Genomic DNA, 24,625 nt, shown 5'->3' with positions numbered 1-24,625 from the left:
TCTTTCAAGCTGTTTTATATTTTTATAAGTTAAATTTATCTTTCCCCCTTATTCTGAAATTTTTGTCTCTTGGAATCTTACATGCCTTTTCTTCTGTTACTCATAAGTCACATGTCTGTACCTTTTTAAGACTCATTGCTCCATTTTTGCACTACCCATCCCCTTTATCAATACTATCCATCAATTATTCTAACAATTTTTCCCCTTTCATTTTCCATCACCCGTTTTCCCCTTTCACTGGATCATTTCTTTGAGTACACAAATATGTTTTATTGTTCCTGTCTTCAGGGAAAAGATATTATTCCATATCCCCTCTGAGTTACACCCTTCCAACTACTCAAGTTTCTTGGTTTTCTTTATAGCAAAGCTTGTTATAAGAATTATCTGTATTTGGGGCATCTGGGTGGCTCAGTCAATTGAGCCTCCAGCTCATGGTTTCGGCTCAGGTCATGATCTCATGGATTGTGGGATCGAGTGGAGCTTCATGCTCAGCAGGGAGTCTGCTTGAAGAATTTCTTCCTCTGCCCTTCCCCTATTCATGCATGTACATCTGTATGCTCTATCTCTCTCATAAATAAATCTTAAAAAAAAAAAAGAATGGTCTATACTTGAAATTTGCAATTTATTCTCATTATATCTTTTTTTTTGAGAATGTCCATTTTAATTTGTAATTTTTTTCATTTAATGTATGATTTATATCTTTCATTGACATTAATATGTTCCACAGCATCATTAAAAATTTTTTTATTGATGTATAGTTGACACTCACATTATTTCTTTTCTTTTTTTTTAAAGATTTTATTTATTTATTTGACAGAGAGAGATCACAAGTAGGCAGAGAGGCAGGCAGAGAGAGAAGGGGAAGCAGGCTCCCTGCTGAGCAGAGAGGCTGATGCGGGGCTTGATCCCAGGACCCTGAGATTATGACCTGAGCCAAAGGCAGAGGCTTTAACCCACTGAGCCACCCAGGTGCCCCAACACTCACATTATTTCTTGAACTCAGAGTGGTCTTTTGCCATTGTTGCTGTATCAAAATAGCTGTTTTCAAGATCACCAGTATCCTTTACAGTTGGTTAATTCTCAAGTTCTTATCTTACTTGTCCTTTCAGTATCGTATGACATGGTTAATCATTCTTTTCTTGAAATGCTTTTTTCAGATGGCTCCCAGGTCAATCAATACTGTTCTACTTCTCTTTCTGCTTCATTCAAAGATTCCTCCATATGAGGATTCCTCCTTATCTCCTTGACTTCTAAATTTTGGAGTGCTGAGGCCTCAGTCCTCAGACCTATTCCCTGTTTTCCTTTGCTCTCAGTATTATCTCGTTCAGTTTCATTTGGCTTTAAATAGCACCCTATATAAAGTAACAATTCTACTCAGGTTTTCAATCCCTATACCCTTTCTTACAGCTATGTTTCTTCATAACACTTATTGCCATTTGATATATATTTACCGGTTTTTGAGAACAAAGAGTTTGTTTTGTTCACTGCTGTATCCCAGTGCCTAGATTATTAGTGCCTGTCTCATAGTCTTGCTTACATCTCTGACTCCATCCTTTTCTCCTCTGGCCTGATTGTTATATAAAGATACGTTTTTCAGTCTTTTTTTTTTTTTTATCATTTTATTTCTCACTTTTGTTTCAGATAAAAAAATTTTTTTTAACATTTTATTTATTTGTTTGAGAGAGAGCCCACAATCCAGAGGTGGAAGCAGAGGGGGACAAGCAGGGCTTGATTCTAGAACCCTGGGATCATGGCCCGAGCCAAAGGCAGATATTTAACCGAATGAGCTACCAGGCACCCCTAAAAAAATTTTTTTTAGGAAATAAAACCATACCAATACAGTTGAAATTCTTTATAATTGCTTCTCCCATTTCACTGCCTACCCTCTTTTCACAGTATTAATTACTATCTAAATTAGATATATATACCATTCCTATGTAAATTTTTATACTTTTTATCAAATAAACATTTACCTGTAAACACTATATATTGTTTTAAGACATATAAAAAGAAGTTGTCATAGTAATGTCTCATAACCTGCTTTTTTTTTTTTTTGGTTTAACATTGCTTTTGAGATTTGTCAGTGCTAATAAGTATAATACTCTGTTAAATGCTGTTTAATAATATCTTGTATGAATACATCATAATTTTTCTATTTTCCTATTACTGGTTGTTTAGCTTATTCCCAGTTATCTGTTTTTTTTGTTTTTGTTTTTGTTTTTTTTTTTTTAATGATTATGCCACCATTTATCTTTTCTCTGATAGTTGGACATTTAAATTGTTCCCAGTGTTCAGTGAACATTTTATACATGATTCCTTGGGTACACATTTGAGAGTTTGTATATTAATAATTGAAACAACTCATTTTTTTTTTAAAGATTTTATTTACTTATTTGACAGAGAGAGATCACAAGTAGGCAGAAAGGCAGGCGGGGGGTGGGGAGCAGGCTCCCTGCTGAGCAGAGAGCCAGATGTGGGGCTCGATCCCAGGACCCTGAAATCATGACCTGAGCTGAAGGCAGAGGCTTTAACCCACTGAGCCACCCAGGTGCCCCGAAACAACTCATTTTTAACTAGATGTTGCCAAAGTCCTCTTCTAACTGGCTGTACTATTTTACATTTATGCCAATAGAGCATTAGGGTTCCTCCTCCTGTACCTTTCTACCAACTCTTGATATTGTTAGATTTAAAAATTATTGAGAATCTGATCTGTAGGAAACATTCTTCTTCTCTTTCTTTCTTTCTTTCTTTTTTTTTTTTTAAAAAGAGAGAGCAGGTGTGTGAGCACAAGTGGAGTGGGAGGGGCAAAGGGAGAGAGAGAATCTTAATTGGACTTCATTCCCTGTGCAGAGCCCAGTAAGGGGCTCAGTCTCATGAGCCTGGGATCATGACTTGAGCAGAAATCAAGAGTCAGATCCTTAACTTGACTGAGCCACCCAGGTGGCTATTTTTCTCTTCTAAAAAGTCCTTTTGTTTGCATTTTCTCTTATTACTAATAAGATCAAGCATTATTTCATGTTTCCTGTCCTTTGGATTTCTCCTTTTATATGAACTGCCTATTTTGGGGGGAGGGTGTTTTTTCTTTTCCTCTTTAAAATGGACTTGCGGGGCGCCTGGGTGGCTCAGTTGTTAAGCATCTGCGTTCGGCTTGGGTCATGATCCCAGGGTCTTGGGATCAAGCACCTCATTGGGCTTGCTGCTTGGTGGGAAGCCTTCTCCACCAACCCCCCTCCACTCCCCCTGCTTGTATGCCTTCTCTTGCTCTCTCTCTCTGTCAAATAAATGAATAACATCTTTAAAAAAAAATTGACTTTTAAGAATTCTTTTTATATTTCGAATCCTTTATTGGTTATATGAGTTGCAAATATATTCTCTAAGTCTATATAGCTTTTCTTCACCCTTTGTTTATAAAGTCTCAAAATTTAATCAGGTTTTTTCATCTTTATGGTTTATGCTTTTTTCATCTGATTTATTTTCTTCTAGAAGTTTTACAGTTTTTTTTTTTTTTATATTTGGCTATGGACCTAATTTTATTACTATTGTATAAAAATACTTACAACCAGTTGTCCAAGCACACCTTTTGAAGTCTATATCCCAGAAGTCACCAAATGTTTTCTGTAAAGTGCTGCATAGCAAACATTTTTGTTAGGTTTTGGCAGTCAAGAGGCAAAATTAAAGACATGTGCGTACTTTTATAACAAGGAAGAAAAATTTCCACAATTTTTTTAGATTTCTGCAAATTTTAAATAAAATTTTTGTTAAGGTCAAAATATAGTAATAGTACTTAAAATAATTATGTATTTGAGAGAGAGAAAAAGCAAGCAGGGAGAAGGGGCTAAGGGAGAGAGAGAGAGAAGCAGACTTGCAGGAGCCTGATGTGGGGTTCATTCCCAGGACCTGGAGATGATGACCTGAGACGAAGGCAGACCCTTAACTGACTAAGCCACCCATGTGCCCTGTAATAGTACTTTTTTGATAATACAGATTAGTTTATCTAATGAGAAGAGTAGAATTCTTTTTATTGGGATAACTTTTTTGGGGTGGTTCAGTGTTTCTCATTATCAAAGTTGATTGTGACTGTTCGTCTGTTAATACTGGTTTGTAATGAGACTTTACATATTTCATCTTTGAAAATGTGTTTTCGTGGGGCGCCTGGGTGGCTCAGTGGGTTAAAGCCTGTGCCTTCGGCTCAGGTCATGGTCCCAGGGTCCTGGGATCAAGCCCCGCGTCGGGCTCTCTGCTCAGCGGGGAGCCTGCTTCCTCCTCTCTCTCTCAGCCTGCCTCTCTGCCTACCTGTGATCTCTATCTGTCAAATAAATAAATAAAATCTTAAAAAAAAATGTGTTTTCGTCCTGACAGGTACTGTCAAATATTGATGTCAGTCCATTGAGTATATGCTTTTAATTCAGCATATTCATTGTTTGGGAGGCATTTACAGAATTCTTTTAGATTCTTGTGATATTTTTGCTCTTTAGCATGTCATTACATTTTAGAGTAATCATTTTTTTAAAGCGTAATTAAAGAGAATCTCCTTTGTTTGGAAAACTTTCTTATTGGATGTGCATCCTTTCCCACAAATATTAATGTTTCACTTTTTTAAAAAATGATTTTATTTATTTATTTAACAGAGAAGAGCAGGAAAGCATAAGCGGGGGGAGCTGCAGAGGGAGAGGAAGAAGCAGGCTCCCTGCTGAGCAGAGAGCCCGACCCGGGGCTCTATCCCAGGACCCTAGGATCATGACCAGAGCTGAAGGCAGTTGCCTAATCAACTGAACCACCCAGGTGCCCCTCACTTCTGATTGAAAATTAGGTGGAAACTCCTCAATTAGATGGAGTCTTTGTACAGTTAAAAGGACTTTGAAATAGGGAGATTTCTTTTATGCTTGCACCAAGGTCTGAAAAACATTGTTGGAACTATAGTTTGCTTGGAAAATGTAACTCTTGCAAATTTGTGTGGTAATGGAGATACGGCTTCTTGTTTTAACCTTTGACAGCATAGGAAGTATATAAAGCAGCTTGCCATTATGGGTGATTCAGATAACATTAATTGCTGTTGAAATGACTTTACCATAAGATGTTTTGCTTAAGTGCTATTTTGTAATTTAGGGTTGAATTCATTAAGAAACACTATGGAGTCTTCAGGAAAAGCTAATTTCCAAAGCTATTTGGTATTTGACAGTAGTGGTTGAAGGCTGTTCTTTTTCAGAAAAATTTCAGTCTTGTCTTGAAAATCAAAAATTGCAAAAAAATGTTCCCATTGCTAAGCCATCAAACCTCTCTATAGTAAGGTAATTCAAGATATTTAGCTTCTGTTCTGAAAAAAAATTCATGGAATTGATCATTGTAAAATCTATTAAGAGTAAATGATATTACTGTTTCACTAATACATGATAGATTCAAATATTTTCTCTAAAGTATTGCTGATGAATAAGACTGAATAATCATAGGCTTTGAAATCCCTCACAAAAGGTGAATTTGTCCAACTAAATCTTTTTTTCCTGCTCCACACAAATTTTTACCAACAGTATTAGTAGTATGTATTAGATCCCACTTCCAGTTGTAGTTCATTCATGTTTTCTCAAGCTCTTTGAAAATATTCTTTTTTTTTTTTTTTAAAGACTTTATTTATTTGACAGAGAGAGATCACAGGTAGGCAGAGAGGCAGGCAGAGAGAGAGAGGGAAGCAGGCTCCCCCCTGAGCAGAGAGCCCGATGCGGGACTTGATCCCAGGACCCTGAGATCATGACCTGAGCTGAAGGCAGCGGCTTAACCCACTGAGCCACCCTGGCGCCCCATCTTTGAGAATATTCTTATAGGGGCGCCTGGGTGGCTCAGTCAGTTAAGTGTCTGCCATCTGCTCATGTCATGATCTCAGGGCCCTGGGTTCAAGCCCTGAATTGGGCTCTCTGCTTAGCAGCGAGTCTGTTTCTCCCTCTGCCTTTGCGGTCTCTCTTACTTTCACTCTCTCTCAAATAAATAAATAAAATCTAAAAAAGAAAAAGAAAGAAAGAAAGGAAGAAAATATTGCCTCCCAACCCCTGGCAACTATCATTCTACTTTATTTCAGTGAATATAACTGCTCTAGGTAACTCATGTAAGTGAAATCATACAATATTTGTCCCTTTGTATCTGGCTTACATCATTTAGCATATATTCAGAATTCATCCATGTTGTAGCATGTGTCAGAATTTCCTTCCTTCCTTCCTAAGATTTTATTTATTTGTCAGAGAGCGCACAAGCAGAGGGAGAAGCAGGCTCCCCACTCGGCAAGGATCCCAATGTGGGACTTGATCCCAGGATCCTGGGATCATGACCTGAGCCAAAGGCAGATGCTTAACCAACTGAGCCACCCAGGAATCCTGATTTTTCTTTCCTTTTTAAAGGAATAATATTCCATTGTATGTATATACCACATTTTGTTTATCCATTCATCTGTTGATAGACATGTTTGCTGCTTTTAGCTATTGTGAATAATGCTGCTGTGAGCATTGATTTCCAAATCCTATTTGAATCCTTGCTTTAAATTCATTTGGGTATATATCCAGAAATGGTATTGCTCAACCATTTGCATTCTCCTAGTATATTAATATTGCTGTGTAAAAATCTACCTCACAATTTAAGTAACTCAAAGCAACAATGATTTATTATTTCTTAAAATTCTATGGACTAACTAGGCACTTTTTGTGCCTCGGGTCACTTACGTGACTGCATTCATTTGGTGCATTGGGTGGTCTGAGAGTACTTAGGATGGCTTTAGTCACATGTTTGGGCCTTGGTATGGACAACAAGAAAATGGGCCTTCTCTCTGCTCACAATCTCTTTATTTAGTGTGGCTTGTATTACTTCATGTGACAGCTGAGTCCTAAGAGAATAAAGGCAGAAGCTGTAAGACATCTTGAGGCCTAGACTTTAGAACTTACTCATCAATTTCACCACAATGTATAGGACAAAATGTATACAACTAGCCTGGATTCAGTGGGTAGGGAGAAAGAAGATTAGCCAGGTTAATACCTGGGCCATTATTAAAATGATCAGTCACGCCTAATAACTGAACAGCTCTTCCATAATGAAGGAACCTTGAGAAATGGGGAAGGACTGCCGTTTGGGGAGCAAAATGTATTTCTGGTGAATCTTAAAGGGGGTGGCTTGGTATTATGTTTTAACAAGTAAAGAGGCATATGGGTTTTTTGAGCTTGGATATTTGCAGGAACTATATTTTATCATGCAGGGTTTTGTTTTGTTGTTGTTGTTCTTTTTAACTGTTGTATGGTTAGCTTTAAACTGATGCAGCTTGGGCAAGAAGGCCTTAGTTGACTCAGGCAGGTCATACAGCTTTAGTACGTGGGCTCTTTTAACTTCAGAGCTGCACTGGCCTAGAATTATAGGCAGTGCCAAACAGGTTTTTTTTTTTTTTTTTTTTTTTTTTTAATTCATCAGTGGTAAGTGTATAGCTATAGTTTGTTCATTTTCATATCCCCTTGTATGATTATGTCTCAGTTTTTGCATCCATTCCATTGTCATTGGTTATTTATTTTTGCTATTTCTTTCTTTCTTTCTTTTTTTAACATTTTACTTATTCATTAGGGATTTGATTTTTTAGAGCTTTTTTGGGCATAACAATACTTAATGCTTTTATTGATTTCTTGAGCCAGGCCTGCAGTTTTAAACTGCAGAGATGTCTAAAATTACAAATGTGCTGTAGAGTAATTAATGACTAAGGCACTAGACTTAAATTGGTTATTCCAGTTCTAGACAGTGCTAAATCTCTTTAGGTTAAAGGAGGGTATCTGGGAGGGCTTACTTTGTAGCTTTGTAACTTGTCATCACCCTCCCCATCTCTACCATGTGGTCTCAAGTATTTTAGATTTAAATATGTGAGCTCTTAACTGGTAATTTTAGTGACTGAAAGTGGGTTTCTTTTAAAAAGGTAGCTTATTGGGGCGCCTGGGTGGCTCAGTGGGTTAAGCCTCTGCCTTCGGCTCAGGTCATGATCTCAGGGTCCTGGGATCGAGCCCCCACATCAGGCTCTCTGCTCAGCAGGGAGCCTGCTTCCCCCTCTCTCTGCCTGCCTCTCTGCCTACTTGTGATCTCTGTCTGTCAAATAAATAAATAAAATCTTTTAAAAAAAAAAGGTAGCTTATTAAGGAACAAATAAAAATGTGTGGGTGTATACTTTATTATAGAGAGAACAATACCGTACTCTTGATTCTTAGATATGGTTTGAAAAAATCTACTTTGGTCTTTTGTGTCAGTATAGGAGCAATGGGAGAATGAACCAAATAAAGGAGGACAGATTAAAAGCTAGAGGAAGAGAAGTTTTCTTAGAGAAAGACCAACATCTTATATACATATAAATATTTGAGGCTACATGGTTTGGGGGGGAAGTAGCAACCAAGTTATGTAATTACAAAGTTAGCACCCAGGTATCCTCTTCTGACCTAAAATGATTTAGCACTATCTATCTAGGCCTAGAAATAGCAATTTAAGGCTGGAACCTATGTCACTGTTTTCTCTCTATATATGAAAATGAGGTCTTGAAGGCTATATAGTATGCCATGTAATGGCTGGCTGTAGGATAATTTATTCGCACATTCCTCTATCTGTGGACAGTTGGGTGATTTCCAGTTTTCTCTGTCAAACGTTGCTTCAGTGAACACTCTGGACATATCTTTGTACATGTATGTGAATATTTCCATGAGATACCTAGAAATGAAATTACTGGGTTAAAGGTATGCAGAGTTTACATTTAAAAAAAGCTATAACCATATTTCTGTATAAAAACACTATACCAGTTGAGATTTATAAGCAGAGAATATTCTCTGAGAATATTCTCTCCCCTTGTCAGTATTGGATAACGTTAATTTTAATTTATTTACTTAGCTAATTTGCTGGATGAAAAATATTTTATAATTTATATTTATTTATAAAATAAAAATATTTTAATTTGATTATCTTTGATTTCTAGTGAGTTTTAGCATCATTTCATATTTTGGCTGTCTTATATTTCTTCTTGAGATGTTTGTATACCTTTTTAAAACCTGTTTTCATTGGTTTTCTTTCTTTGCTCATTAATGTGAAAGAACTTTTATATATTGTTAATCTTTTCTCTCAGTGCAGGCGTACCTTATTTTACTGTGCTTTGCTTTATTGCACCTCATCGCTACTGCATATTTTTTACAAATTGAAGGTTTGTGGTTATTGTTTGTCAAGCAAGTCTGTCAGCACCATTTTCTAGCAAATGCTCCTCTGTGTCTCTGTGCCCTATCTTGGTAATTCTCACAGTATTTCAGACTTTTTCATTATTATTATATTATGGTGGTCTGTGGTCAGTTATCTTTGATGTTACTATTGTAATTGTTTGAGAATGCCACAAAGTGCGGCCATACAAGATGGCAAGCTTAGTCGATGAATGTTGTGTGCATTCTGATTGGTCCACTGACTAGTCATTCCCCTATCTCATCTCCTCCCACTTGGGCTTTCCTGATCCCTGAGATACAACAATATTGAAATTAGGTCAGTTAATACCTCTACAGTAAGTGTACAAGTTAAAGGAGGAGCCGTGTCTCTCACTTTAAATCAAAAGCTAGAAACAATTAATTTTAGTTACTGAAAGCTAGGCTTCTTGAGCCAAGTTGTGAATGCAATAAAAGTACTACTTCAGCAAATACACAAATGATAAGAATGATAAGAAAGCAAAAACAGCCTGTTATGTAGAAAATTTGAGTGTTCTGGATAGAACATTTTTTCCTTAAATCAGAGCCTAATCCAGAACAAGGCCCTAACTCTCTTCAGTTTTATAAAGGCTGAGAGAGGTGAGGAAGCTGCAAAAGAAAATTTTGAAGTTAGCAGAGGTTGGTTTATGAGGTTTAAAGAAAGAAGCTGTCTCCATAAGATAAAAGTGCAAGGTGAAGGGGCGCCTGGTGGCTCAGTTAGTTAAGTATCTGCCTTCTACATGATCCCCGGGTCCTGTGATTGAGCCCTGTGTCATTGTCCAGGCTCCCTGCCCAGCAGGGGAGTCTGCTTCTCTCTTTCCTTCTGTCTCTCCCTCTGCTTGTGCTTTCTCTTTCTCTCACTTTCTTTCAAACAAACAAACAAACAAACAAATACATACATACATTCATACCTGAAAAAAAAAAAGTACAAGATGAAGCAGCAAGATGTAGAAGCTGCAACAAGTTATCCAGAAGATCCAGTTTAGAGAATTAAGGAAGGTGGCTACACTAAACAACAGATTTTCAGTGTAAATGAAATAGCCTTCTATTGGAAGAAGATGCTATTTAGGACTTTTATAGCTAGAGAGGAGGAGTCAGTGCCTGGCTTCAAAGGACAGGCTGACTCATGTTAGAAGCTAAAGGCAGCTGTTGATTCTAAATTGAGGCCAGTTCTCAGTTACCTTTCTGAAAATCCTAGGTCCCTTAAGAATTAATGCTTAATCTGCTCTGCCTCTGCTCTATAAATAGAACAACAAAGCCTGGACGATAGCATATCTATTTACAACATGGCTTACTGAATATTTAAACCTACTGTTGAGATTTACTGCTTAGAAAAAAAATTTTTCTTTAATATTACTGTTTACTGGCAATGCACTTGGTCACCTAAGAGCTTTGATGCAGATGTACAATGAGATGAATGTTGTTTTCATGCCTGCTAACACAGCGTCCATTCTGCAGCCCATGTATCAAGGGGTAATTTTGACTTGTAAGCTTTATTTAACAAATGAATTTTCTAAGGCTATAGCTACCATAGGTAGTGATTTGTCTGATGGATCTGGGCAAAGTAAATTGAAAACTTTCTGGAAAGGATTCACTATTCTAGATGTCATTGAGAACATTTGTGATTCATGGGAAGAGGTCAAACTACCTTGCAAATACAAGAGCAGGAGTTTGGAAGAAGTTGATTACAGCTCTCATGGATGACTTTGAGGGATTTAAGATTTCTGTGGAGGAAGGAACTGCAGATAAGGTGGAAAGAGGAAGAGAACGAGAAGTGGAGCCTCAAGGTGGGACTGCATTGCTGCCACCTCATGATAAAACCTGAATGGATAAGGAGTTGCTTCTTATGGATGGACAAAGAAAGTGGTTTCTTTTTTTTAGTATATGTGCTGCCGAAGCGAGCACAGGAAAGTGGTTTCTTGACATAGACTGTACTCCTGGTGAAGATGCTGTGAAGATTGCTGAAAGGACAACACAGGATTTAGAAAATCATAAAAACTTAGTTGGTAAAGCCCCAGCAGGGTTTGAGAAGATTAACTCTTAATTTTGAGAGAAATTCTGTGGATAAAATGCTATCAAAGAGCATTGTGTGCTATAGAGAAATGGTTTGTGAAAGGAAGAGTCAGTTGATGCAGAGACAACTTCATTGTTGTCTTTAAGAAATTGCCTCAGCTAACCCACCCTCCAGCAACCACTACCCTCATCAGGCAGAAGCCATGGACATTAAAGCAAGACCTTCCACCAGCAAAAAGATTATGCCTCACTGAAAGCTTGGGTGATGATTACCATTTTTTAGCAATAAAGTACTTTTAAATTAAGGTATGTACTTTTTTTTTTTAGATATAATAATAGATAACAGTATATGGTAAACATTAAGTTATATACACAGGGAAACCAAAAAGTTCATTTGACTCGCTTTATTGTATTTGTTTCATTGTGGCAGTCTGGAATTGAACCTGCACTATCTTTGAGATATGCCTGTATACAGTTTGCTCTTTGGTTTTGTTTATGATGCTTTGTTTTAGAAAAGTTTTAAATCAGAATATAGTAAAATGTTTCCTTTTTTTTTTTCCTTTATAAACTTCTGGATTTTGTGTCTTGTTGAGCGGATTTACTTCACCCCAATATCTGAACAAGATTTCCTCTTAAATACTTAAAAATACTTTTAGAACATTTTTTCCTTTTAGCTCTGTAATCTCTCTGAAATTTATGTGTTGAGTTTAAGGAAGTAGATTTGGTTTTTTTTGTTCCCCTCAAGTAAATTTTCCTGTTGTTTCAGCATCATTAATAAATCATACATGGTGTTGCAACAGTATTATAAACATTGGTGTTTCTAGAATGTCCTTTCATTGATCTTTAAATGTTCCTGTACCAGTATACAGTTTGATTTCAGTTGATTTAAAGATCATATTTTTATAAAAGTGGTAAGGCCATGTCCCCTCATTGTTTTCTGTTTTTAAAATGTTCTTGCCATTTATGTGATTCTTCTCCACATGAATTTTGGAATCAGTGTGCACGTCATGATCCACAAAAAAAATCTTGGTTTTTTTTTTTTTTTTTTTTTTAATTGGAATCACCTTGAATTTTAGAGATTCATTTGGGAGAGGAATTTATATCTTTACAATATTGGGTGTTTCCATTCAACAGCACGGTGTGACTAGTCAGGTCTTCTATTTTTGTCTGTAGTTTTCTCGTTTTCCTCATGTTGACTGTGTCGAGTAATAGTGAAGAGGATGGGCTCTAGTGCCACGCAACTTAGGTTTAGTCTCTGCTAAGCTTGGGCAAATGAAAACAACCCGTTTTGGGTTTCAGTTTCCTCATCCATGAAATGGGAGTAATAATAACTCATCGGGGTTATTGTGAGGATGAAATGGTTAAGACTTGTAAGTGCACATATTTAATATATTAGTTAATGTTAATAAGTGAATATTTAGGTATTTTATAGTTTCTGTTGTCTTGTGAATAGGATCTCATATTTAAATCTCATTTTAGGGGCCACTGGGGGGCTCAGTGGGTTAAAGCTTCTGCCTTCGGCTCAGGTCATGGTCTCAAGGTCCTGGGATCAAGCCCCTCATTGGGCTCTGTGCTTAGTGGGGAGCCTGCTTCCTCCTCTTTCTGCCTGCCTCTCTGCCTATTCGTGATTTATTCGTCGAATAAATAAGTAAAATCTTTTTAAAAAAAATCTCATTTTAATAGGTTATGTTTGGTATATCGAAAAGTTAATGATTTTTTTGTTTATAGTTCTTGATTTGAATACTTTGCTGAACTGTTTAGTATTAATATTTTTGTTTCATTTTTCTAAATTATATTCTCTACGTAATCATTTATTTTGCAATGAATTGTTTTAGCTTTCAATATTTTTCCGTATTTATTTACATTTTGGATAATTTTCATTGACTAGGACTTCCAAGTCAATGTTGAATAGAAGTGATGATAAAGAGCATTTTTTTCCATGACTCTTTAAATGGATTTGATGTTGATTTATAAAAATTAGCCCTCTATAAAGCTAAGGGCTTTGTGTGTTATTATTTTATTAATTAGTGGGTTTTGGATTTTTATTAAATTACTTTTATTATACAAATGATTAATATTTTTATTACAAAAGATTGGAAAAGTATAGAAATTATGAGTATACAGAAATTATAAAGCATGGAAGTTCTTTTCATTGTTGCTCTACCTTTATTCCTCTCTCTGTATATGACTGTTACATTTGATTTCTGTCCTTTTAATTCTTCTGTGATATTGTTAGGTGTTAGATTTTCATTTAGCAGATATTAAGTAGCTATCATGTATCAGGCATCAACCTTCTTTTGTTCATTCAACAAATATTTCTTAAATGTTTCCTAAGTGCCAAACAATGTCTCTGGTGCTATGGTATGTCTGTGAAGAAAAAGAATTGCTCTGCCCTCAGAGCTAATATTTTAAAGGTGCAGACAAGAGAAGGGAAGGGAAGGAGGAAGGAAGGAAGGAGCCAAGTATTGATAAATGGTGTGAAAAAAGTTAAGACAGATTTGCAACGAGGTAGATGGAACTAGAGAAAGTCAATTATCGTATCTCTGATATGAGGAACTTGAGAGGCAGGGTAGGGAGTTGGGCAGTAGGGAAGGAAAAAATGAAGCAAGATGGGATCAGGAAGGAGACAAACCATAAAAGAGACTCTTAATCTCACAAAACAAACTGAGGGTTGCTGGGGGTGGGGGGGTGGTAGGGAGAGGGTGATTGGGTTACAGACATTGGGGAGGGTATGTGCTATGGTGAGTGCTGTGAAGTGTGTAAGCCTCTTGATTCACAGACCTGTACCCCTGGGACAAACAATACATTATATGTTAATAAAAATAATTTAAAAAATATTGAAAAAAAAAGTTAAGGCAGGATAAAAGAGGATAGAGAACGGGTGCTGTTTTATTTTATTATTTTAAAAAATATCTACTTTTTAAGAAGATTTATTTTATTATTTTAAAAAATATCTACTTTTTAAGAAGATTTATTTTATTTATTTATTTTAGAAAGAGAGCACATGCAAGTAGGGGCAAGGCAGAGGAAGAGAGAGAGAGAGAAAATCTCAAGCAGACTCTGTGCTGAGCATGGAGCCCAACGAAGGGCTCAGTCCCACAACCCTGAGACTATGAGCTGAGCCAAAAACAAGAGTTGAATGCTTAACCAATAGAGTCACCCAGGCACCCTGTGTCTTCTAATAATTTCTGAAAATTTCTGATTTGCTAACAGTGTCTTTTTCTATTTTCTGAGTCTGTCATGATTTTATTCTCAAATAAAACCAAAACAAAATATAACCACAATTTTTTTTGTTATTTACATGTGATTTTTGTTTTGAAAGTAGACAAATCTGTATGTTCAGTCTTGCATCTTTTTTTTTTTTTAAAGATTTTATTTATTTATTTGACAGAGAGAGATCACAAGTAGGCAGAGAGGCAGGCAGAGAGAGAGGTGGAAGCAGGCTCCTTGTTGAGCTGAGAGCCTGATGCGCGGGGCTTGATTCTGGGACCCTGTGTATATACTCATTGTGTATATATGCCACATCTACCTTATCCATTATCCATAATCCATTCATCCATTGATGGGTATTTGTGTTGTTTCCATATCTTGGCTCTTATCAATAATGCTGGAATAAACATAGGAAATAGGCATAGGTGGAAATGCTGAATCACATGGTAGATCTATTTTTAATTTTTTGAGGAATCTCCACATTGTTTTTCATAGTAGTTGGACCAGTTTATATTCCTACCAGCAATGTTTAAGGGTTTTCTTTTCACCACATTCTCACCAGCACCTGTTGTCTCTTGTCTTCTTCATGATAGCTATTCTAACAGGTGTGAGTTAATATCTTATTGTGGTTTGGATTTGTATTTCCTGGATAACTCTGATGTTGAGCATCTTTTCATGCGTCTTTTGGTCATTTTGATGTTCACTTTGGAAAAGTGTCTCTTGAGTTCTTCCCAATTTTTAACTCATTGTTGTTAATTAATTTGACTGTTCTTTATGTATTTTGGATATTAACTCCTTATCTAATATGTAGTCTGTAAAAATTTTCTCCTCTAGGTTGTCTTTCATATTGTTGTTTCGTGGGCTATATAGACACTTGGGTTTGATGTAGTTCCATTGTTTTTTTTTTTTAAGGATTTGTTTATTTATTTGACAGACAGAGATCACAAGTAGGCAGAGAGGCAGGCAGAGAGAGAGGAGAAAGCAGGCTCCCCGCTGAGCAGAGAGCCCGATATGGGGCTCGATCCCAGGACCCTGGGATCATGACCTGAGCCGAAGGCAGAGGCTTTAATCCACTGAGCCGCCCAGGCACCCCTGCTCTTTTTTTCTTAAGATTTTATTTATTTATTTGAGAGAGAGAGAACATGCAAAGAGGGGAGGTGTAGAGGGAGAAGGAGAACCAGATTCTCTGCTGAGCGGGGACCCTGACACAGGGCTTGATCCCAGGACTCTGGGATCATGACTTGAGCCAAATGCAGGTGTGGTACTTAACAGGTGCCCCTCTAAGTTCTTAAAACATGGGTTTATTGCTATAAACTGTCCTGTAAGAACTGTTTTTGCTGTGTCCCACAATATTTGATATGTTGTATTTCCATTTTCATTTGTGTTGGGGTATCTTTTTTCTCTTTTGATTTTTCCTTTGATCTAATTGTTTAGATATGTCTTTTTTAGTTTCCTCATATTTGTAGATCTTCTCACTTTCCTTTTGTTGTCAATGCCTAGTTTCATACTATTGTGGTCAGAGAAGATACTTGGTATGATTTCAGTCTCAAATTTGGTAAGATTTGTTTTATAGCCTATCATAAAACCTATCCTGGAAAATGTTCTGTGTGCACTTGAGAAGACTATATTTTACTGCTGTTGGATGGAATGTTCTGTATGTCTATTAAGTACATTTTTTAAAAAAGATTTTATTTATGTATTTGTCTGAGAGAGAATGAGAGAGAGAGAGAAAGCACAAGCAGGGAGAGTGGCAGGGAGAGGGAGAAGCAGGCTGCCTGCCAAGCAGGAGCCTGACATAGGGCTCCATCCCAGGACCCTGGGATCATGACTAGAGCTGGAGGCAGACGCTTAACTGATTCAGTCACCCAGGCACCCTAATACATTTGTTCTTTTTTTTTTTTTTTTTTTTTAAAGATTTTATTTATTTGTCAGAGAGAGAGAGTACACACAAGCAGGCAGAGAGGCAGGCAGAGAGAGAGGAGGAAGCAGGCTCCCTGCCGAGCAAGGAGCCCGATGCGGGACTCGATCCCAGGACCCCAGGACCATGACCTGAGCCGAAGGCAGTGGCTTAACCCACTGAGCCACCCAAGCGTCCCAATACATTTGTTCTTAAGTGTGGTTCAATTCCACTATTTCCTGTTGATTTTCCGTCTGGACGATTTACTCATTGTTGATAGTAGGGTATTGAATTCTCCTATAATTATTTTTTTTTAAAGATTTTATTTATTTATTTGACAGAGATTACAAGTAGGCAGAGATGCAGGCAGAGAGAGACAGGAGGAAGCAGGCTCCCCGTTGAGCAGAGAGCCCGATGCGGGGCTGGATCGCAGGACCCTGGGATCATGACCTGAGCTGAAGGCAGAGGCTTTAACCCACTGAGCCACCCAGGCGCCCCTCTCCTATAATTATTGTATTGTCTAATTTTCCCTTAAGATTTGTTGTTATTTGCCCGATATTGTGGAGGCCAACAAAAACAAGGCTGTACCAATGTTGAGTCTAGCCCTGACATAAGTGCAGCCATCTTGATGTACCAGATTATCACAAAATATTTCTTGGGTTCTGATCTACTTAGGTTAGCACTTTAAACAATCCCTCTCTCCTTTAATGATTGATTTAAACCCCTGGCTCAGCTGCCTCTGTCTTTCATAACTCCCCTATACATTCCCCAACTGATCAATGTTGACCTGAGTAGGTAGGGACAACACTATGCCCCTACTCAGCAGGAAGAAGTTATAGAAGATGAGACCTTCTACCTTCAACAACCCTAAAGATTTAAGGGTCAAAATTGTTCAGGGGGAAATGTGGAGGCTGAGAAAATCAAGGCCATCCCACCTCAGGTTTAGCCTTAGCATAAGTACAGCCATCTCAGACCCCTGTGCCCAAGGGCTAAACTTTCCCCTACTTTGCTTTAGTTCCAGGAAGCCCCACCCTCCTTTAGTAACAGGAACCCATAAATACCCCTGCCTTAACTAAGCTCGGGGTCCAAGTCCCTACTCCGCTGTGTCGGGTATACTTGGGCCCAAGCTTAAGCTTGTCGAATAAACCCTCGTGTGATTGCATCGGTGCTTGGCTCCTTGGTGGTCTCTCGGACATGAAAACTCGGGCACAACAATATATTTTGTTGCTTGAGCAACAAAATGTTGGGCAACAAAATATGTTGGGAGCATACATATTTATGATTGTTATATCTTCTTGATGAACTGACACCTTTATCGTTATATAATGACTTTATTTTGAAGTCCATTTTGTCTGATGAGAGTATGGTTATGCCTGCCTTCTTTTGGTTTCACTTTGAACCTATGTGGGTTTTGTTTTGGTTTTTGTTTTTTAACCTACATGTGTCTTTAGAGCTGAAATGAGTCTCCTGTAGGCAGCAAATAGTCAGGTCTTGGTGTTTTTTTTGGTTTTTTGTTTTTGTTTTTTTAAATCCATTCAGCCACTTTGTGCCTTTTGATTGATGAGTTTATTCCGTTACCTTTAGGAGGGTTATTTTAAGAATTTACTACTTCATCTCATTTATTGCCTTCTGGTTGTTTTGTTTCTCCATTGTTTATTTTTCCTTCTGTTTTGGGCTACCTTTGTAAGTTGGTGGTTTTCCATGGCGATTTGTTCAGTCTCTCCTTTTCTTATGTTTGTGTCTCTGCCATAGATTTTTGCTTTGTGGTTATCATGAGGTTTACATAAAACATTTCATAGATAGGGCTGGAGGAGTGGCAGTGGCCAGGCAGCTCAGCTTCAAGAGAGATTTCTGCCCCTGTGGCTGCAGGCACTTTGTGCATCCTCCCCCCACTCCCCCCCGCTGTGATGCTCTAGAGGAAGGTCAGCTTCACTGAGGGAGTGGCAAAGGAGAAAGAAGTCCAAGAGCATCATTGAGTGGCAAAGGAGAAGCCTAAGAGGTCATTGAGGTTGTCAGGTAAACCTGCTCCTGCAAAAGTGGAAACAAAGCCAAAAAAGGCATCAGAAAAGGATAAATCTTCAGACAAAAAAAAAGTGCAGATAAAGGGGAAAGGGGGAGCAAAGGGAAAACAGGCTGAAGTGGCTAACCAAAAATGAAAAGGAGTCTTACCTGCACAAAATGGAGAAACTGAAAATGAGAAGAGTCCGGCCCTGGATGAAGCAGGAGAAAAAGAAGCCAAGTCAGATTGGTATCATTCATATACCATGTCTTATCACTGGTCCCGGTATCCCTTCTTCTACAATCCAGAGGAATATATTTTTTTAAATATTTACTTACTTGAGAGAGAGAGAGAGAGAGAGAGAAAGAGAACATGTGCACATGTTTGTCAGGGGGAGGGACAGAGGGAGAGAATCTTCAAGCAGACTCCCCACTGAGCAGGGAGAGTTTATGGAGGGATGGGTCTCATGACCTATGAGATCATGACCTCAGCCAAGCCTTAGAGTTGAAGAGTCCAAAGCTTAACTGACCCAGAGCCACCCAGGCTCCCCTAGAGGAATATTTTTATCAACTATTTTATAAATGCAAGTTTTTTTAGTAGCCCTAGAAATCTTTTTAAGGAGGAGGGACTCTCACGTCATCCTTTTTTTTTTTGACAGAGATCAAGTAGGCAGAGAGGCAGGCGGGAGGTGGTGGTGGGGAGCAGGCTCCCTGCTGAGCAGAGAGCCCCATGCGGGGCTGGATCCTAGGACCCTGGGATCATGACCGGAGCTGAAGGCAGAGGCTTTAACCCACTGAGCCACCCAGGTGCCCTGTCATCATCTCATTTTTAAAGTGTAAATGCTTTTTTTTTTTTTTTTTTTCCTTAAGGAGCTGAAATCATTTGCTGGTTGCTTATTTTTTGGTACAACCAAAATAGTGGGATATTGAATGTGGGAGGCCTTGATTGTCTTGGGTATCAGCTCAACGTTCCATAGATGGGGTCTATGATACTATAATACCAAACATACTAAATGGCAATTTGGTGTCATTTGTGCACTTAGTATGTCTTGAACATTTTAAATTACTTCTCAGCCCCCTGTTGTTTTTGGTAGAATTGTTTTCTAAGTCTTGATCTTAGCTTTCCCTGTAAGAATTTTGTGTACTCTGTAACATCTTGGTTGTGGTAGTTCAGTTTTTCTAGTAACTTTGTTAATATGCTGTGCAAGATTGAAAATTTGAGTATGTAGTGTATATGATATTAAATTGTGAATTAATGGTACTTAACAATGTAACAGTGTATCAACATGTGAAGATATTGGTATTTGATATACTGTTAAGGAAAATTAGCTTCCAGATTTTAAGCTGGCAGGTCACTGGAATAACTCTTGGAAAAGAATCACAACTATATGATTTTTTAGATTTCTGTTATATATGTTAAGAATTGTACAAATTGAAATGTCTGTCTTCAGAACAACCAATAAAAACTTACTTAGGAATGAAAAAATATTTCATAGATAAAAATAGTCCTTTTTCTTCTGGTACCAGTTTATCTTCATTTGTCTATAAAGATTCCATCATTTTACTGTTCCCTTTTTATATATTTGATAGCACAAATTACCTCTTTTTATGCTGTGATTTTTTTTTTACTTAGTTATAATAGCTGTAGTTATTTTTATGCTCTTTTCCTTTAATTTTTATGTTATAATTAAGAGTTTAACATATTCTAAGAAAGAATTGTAGTTTTTTAATTCTTCATATCACCTTTAGTTATAATTTAGTGTACTTATGTCTTTTTGTCAGCTTGAAGAGGTCCTTTGGACATTTAAGGCAGGTCTAGTGGGTCTCATGGTGGTAAACTGCCTTAGCTTTTTGTCTGGGAAAGCCTTTTACTTCTCTTTCATATCTAGAGGATAACTTCAGCAGAGTATTCTCGGCTGACAGTTTTTATTTTTCAACATTTTGAATATGTAATTCCATTCTCTCCTGGTCTGTAGATTTTCTGCTGATAGCCAAATGTGGGTTCCTTTGTAGGTTGTCTTTCTTTTCCCATAGCTACATTAAAACAAAATTTTTTTCATTTTTGACTTTCAGCAGTTTTACTATTTTAAAAAAATTTTAAAAATTTTTATTTATTTATTTGACAGACAAGAGATCACAAGTAGGCAGAGAGAGAGGAGGAAGCAGGCTCCCCGTGGAGCAGAGAGCCCGATGTGGGGCTCGATTCCAGGACCCTGGGATCATGACCTGAGCCAAAGGCAGAGGCTTTAACCCACTGAGCCACCCAGGCACCCCTTTAAAAATATTTTTAATAAAGATTTTATTTTTTATTTTTATTTTTTTAAGATTTTATTTATTTATTTATTTATTTATTTATTTATTTATTTATTAGAGAGAGAGAGAGAGAGAATGAGAGTGAGGGAGCATGAAAAGGAAGGTCAGAGGGAAAAGCAGCCCCTCCCCAGCAGGGAGCCTGACGTGGGCCTAGATGCCAGGACTCCAGGATCATGACCTGAGCTGAAGGCAGTTGCTCAACCAACTGAGCCACCCAGGCACCGAAAAAAGTTTTTATTTTTTTAAGTAACTGCTACACCAAACATGGGGCTTGATCTCACAACCCTGAGATCAAGTGTCACATGCTCTGTATTGACTGAGCCAGCCAGGTGCCCCTCAACAGATTTAATATAATGTGTTTTGGAGAAGGTCTTTTTGCATTGAGATAATAAGGTGTTCTTTTGACTTTGTGGACTTGTATATCCAGTCCTTTTCCAGATTTGGGAAGTTGTCATCTTTTATTTTGTTAAATAAACTCATTGCTACCTACATTCTCTCCTCTTTTTCTGGAATATCCATTATTCTTTTTTTTTTTTTAATTTTTTTAAATTTATTTTCAGCGTAACAGTATTCATTGTTTTTGCACCACACCCAGTGCCCCATGCAATCCATGCCCTCTCCAATACCCACCACCTGGTTCCCCTAACCTCCCACCCCCCGCCCCTTCAGACCCCTCAGATTGTTTTTCAGAGTCCATAGTCTCTCATGGTTCACCTCCCCTTCCAATTTCCCTCAACTTCCTTCTCCTAACTCCCCTTGTCCTCCATGCTATTTGTTATGCTCCACAAATAAGTGAAACCATATGATAATTGACTCTCTCTGCTTGACTGATTTCACTCAGCATAATCTCTTCCAGTCCCGTCCACGTTGCTACAAAAGTTGGGTATTCATCCTTTCTGATGGAGGCATAATACTCCATAGTGTATAAGGACCACATCTTCCTTATCCATTCGTCCATTGAAGGGCATCTTGGTTCTTTCCACAGTTTGGCGACCGTGGCCATTGCTGCTATAAACATTGGGGTACAGATGGCCCTTCTTTTCACTCCATCTGTATCTTTGGGGTAAATACCCAGTAGTGCAATGGCAGGGTCATAGGGAAGCTCTATTTTTAATTTCTTGAGGAATCTCCACACTGTTCTCCAAAGTGGCTGCACCAACTTGCATTCCCACCAACAGTGTAAGAGGGTTCCTAAAATTTGTATGGAATCAGAAGAGACCCCATATCGCTAAGGAAATGTTGAAAAACAAAAATAAAACTGGGGGCATCACGTTACCTATCTCAAGCTTTACTACAAAGCTGTGATCACCAAGACAGCATGGTACTGGCATAAAAACAGACACATAGACCAGTGGAACAGAGTAGAGAGCCCAGATATGGACCCTCAACTCTATGGTCAAATAATCTTCGACAAAACAGGAAAAAATATACAGTGGAAAAAAAACAGTCTCTTCAATAAATGGTGCTGGGAAAACTGGACAGCTATATGTAGAAGAATGAAACTTGACCATTCTCTTACACCGTACACAAAGATAAACTCAAAATGGATAAAAGACCTCAACGTGAGACAGGAATCCATCAGAATCCTAGAGGAGAATATAGGCAGTAACCTCTTCGATATCAGTCACAGCAACTTCTTTCAAGATATGTCTCCAAAGGCAAAGGAAACAAAAGCGAAAATGAACTTTTGGGACTTCATCAAAATCAAAAGCTTCTGCACAGCAAAGGAAACAGTCAACAAAACAAAGAGGAAACCCACGGAATGGGAGAAGATATTTGCAAATGACAGTACAGACAAAAGGTTGATATCCAGGATCTATAAAGAACTCCTCAAACTCAACACATGCACAACAGACAATCATAAAAATGGGCAGAAGATATGAACAGACACTTCTCCAATGAAGACATACAAATGGCTATCAGACACATGAAGAAATGTTCATCATCAGTAGCCATCAGGGAGATTCAAATTTAAACCACATTGAGGGGCGCCTGGGTGGCTCAGTGGGTTAAAGCCTCTGCCTTCTGCTCAGGTCATGGTCCCAGGGTCCTGGGATCGAGCCCCGCATCGGGCTCTCTGCTCGGCAGGGAGTCTGCTTCCACCTCTCTCTCTCTCTCTCTCTGCCTGCTTGTGATCTCTGCCTGTCAGGTAAATAAATAAAATCTTTAAAAAAAAAAAAACCACATTGAGATACCACCTTACACCAGTTAGAATGGCCAAAATTAGCAAGACAGGAAACAACATGTGTTGGAAGGGATGTGGAGAAAGGGGAACCCTCCATTATTCTTATGTTGGCTTTTCTAATGAAGTTTAATAGTTTCCACTGGGTTTCTTCATTTTTAAAAAATCTTAGTTCTCTCTTCTTTTCCACCAGAATCATTTCTAGATTCCTATTTTCCAACTTGTTAATTCTGTCTTCCAACTCTGTGCCCAATTTCTAGTGCATTCTCATACCTGATTTATTGATTTATTTGGCTCTGGAATTTTTATTTTTATTTTTTAGAATTTCATTCTCTTTGGTAAAGTACTCCTTATGTTCATTCATTTTCTTTCTGAGATTATTGTATTGCCTCAGTTTTTTGTAGCTTGTTGAATTTCTTTATATTTTGAATTCTTTATCAGATAGATTGCAATATTCCATGTCTTTGGGTTCAGTTGCTAGAAAACTGTCATTTCCTTTTTGTGATAAAATGCTTTTTGATGGTGTTTGATGAAAAGTGCTTCTGCTGCAGCATGTAAGTAGCAAACACCTTGTTTAGGCAAGGTTTTGTTTACTTTGATTTTAACAGTTTAACGGGCTGGTAAATTAGGAGCCTTCTTTTTGTTTTCCAGAAGGTGGCACTAGAGTACACCAGAGATAATTTAGAGAGAAGGGAGGGAGGAAGGAAGGTTGGAAGGAAGGAAGGAAGGAAGGAAGGGTAAAAGGAAGGAAGGAAGTATATACTTGGCATTTGAGGCTTTGGGTATCCCCACAGCCTGGTAGGAGAATCCTCCAGGAGTCTGTGGGTGGTCTCTTTGCCTAAACCCAGGACATACAACAGGAGACATTCTCTTTCAGTTCTGGTTGTTTGCCTACTTTCCTTTCCTTCCCTGCAGTCATTGCTGTTACTCCTCAGTGCAGTGAGTCCCTCCAGCTCCAGAATTTGCCGTCTGGCACACATCCACCCACCACCTTGACTCTCTACTTCTGCCAGAAACATTGTGCTGTTCTTTTTCTGGACGTGCTGACACTGGCTCCCACAGCTTCTCCATGGCCCATTCTACCCACTTTGAGTTACATGAATGGATATCTCAGGTTTCCTGGTTTGCTGTGCAGATGTAGTTTTTTTCAGCTATGGAAGTCCAATTAGTTGTAAATGAAAGGGAAGAGAAAAAAGGAACAACTCACTGAGCTGTAGTTCATTATGAACTACAAATGACCTAAGTAGGTCATTTCCAAACTTTTTTCATCTTGAAGGCTCAAGTTAAATGTACCTTGCTTTAAGGGCTTTCCGTATTGCTTCCTTCATTCTAACATTCCATGTTTAGCTCTATCATTCTGGATCGTACTGGCTTAATTGAATCATATTTTACTAGACAGTGAATGATAATCTTTTTCCTGCTAGGCTACTAGTCGGTGGGATTTAGTTTTCTTTGAGATGTAGTCACTTTTTTTAAGTCCTTAAAGGAGTTCTGGAAGCTGGTATAAAATATCAAATACATTGTACCAAAGGGAAGGAACAGAGTTTACATATATGAGATTTTGCTTTAATATTTAAGCTGACCTGGCTGCTCTGTGTATTGAGTGATATGCTTCTGTTAGGTTGAGTCTTCTGGAATGGTAAAATATTTGTAAAGTACTTATAAACTAAAGAAATAGTAAGGGAGGCTGAGTTGTATGTTTGTTATCTGTTTAAGTTCTAAAATGTGGTTTTTGAACAGGTAAATGTATTTTCGTAGTTCAGAATCAAAAAGACAGTGAAGTGTCTCTTTTCTATTTAG

The 24,625-nt window shown here is 37.9% G+C and overlaps 1 protein-coding gene and 1 pseudogene across 2 annotated transcripts in view; both read left to right on the top strand.

Annotated features, from left to right (window-relative positions):
• The window catches only part of LOC111142972 (nardilysin convertase), a 109,152-nt gene that overhangs the window by 10,027 nt on the left and 74,500 nt on the right, over positions 1-24,625 (top strand). The gene's annotated exons all lie outside the window — the stretch shown is intronic.
• On the top strand, positions 18,240-24,569 carry LOC111143628 (annotated as a pseudogene).

The sequence above is a fragment of the Enhydra lutris genome, unplaced genomic scaffold (assembly GCF_002288905.1).
Source record: "Enhydra lutris kenyoni isolate GAN:26980312 unplaced genomic scaffold, ASM228890v2 scaffoldscaffold9, whole genome shotgun sequence".
Taxonomy (NCBI): Eukaryota; Metazoa; Chordata; class Mammalia; order Carnivora; family Mustelidae; genus Enhydra; species Enhydra lutris.
Note: the sequence above shows the minus strand (reverse complement) of the source record. Positions and strands in the feature narration are given on the sequence as shown.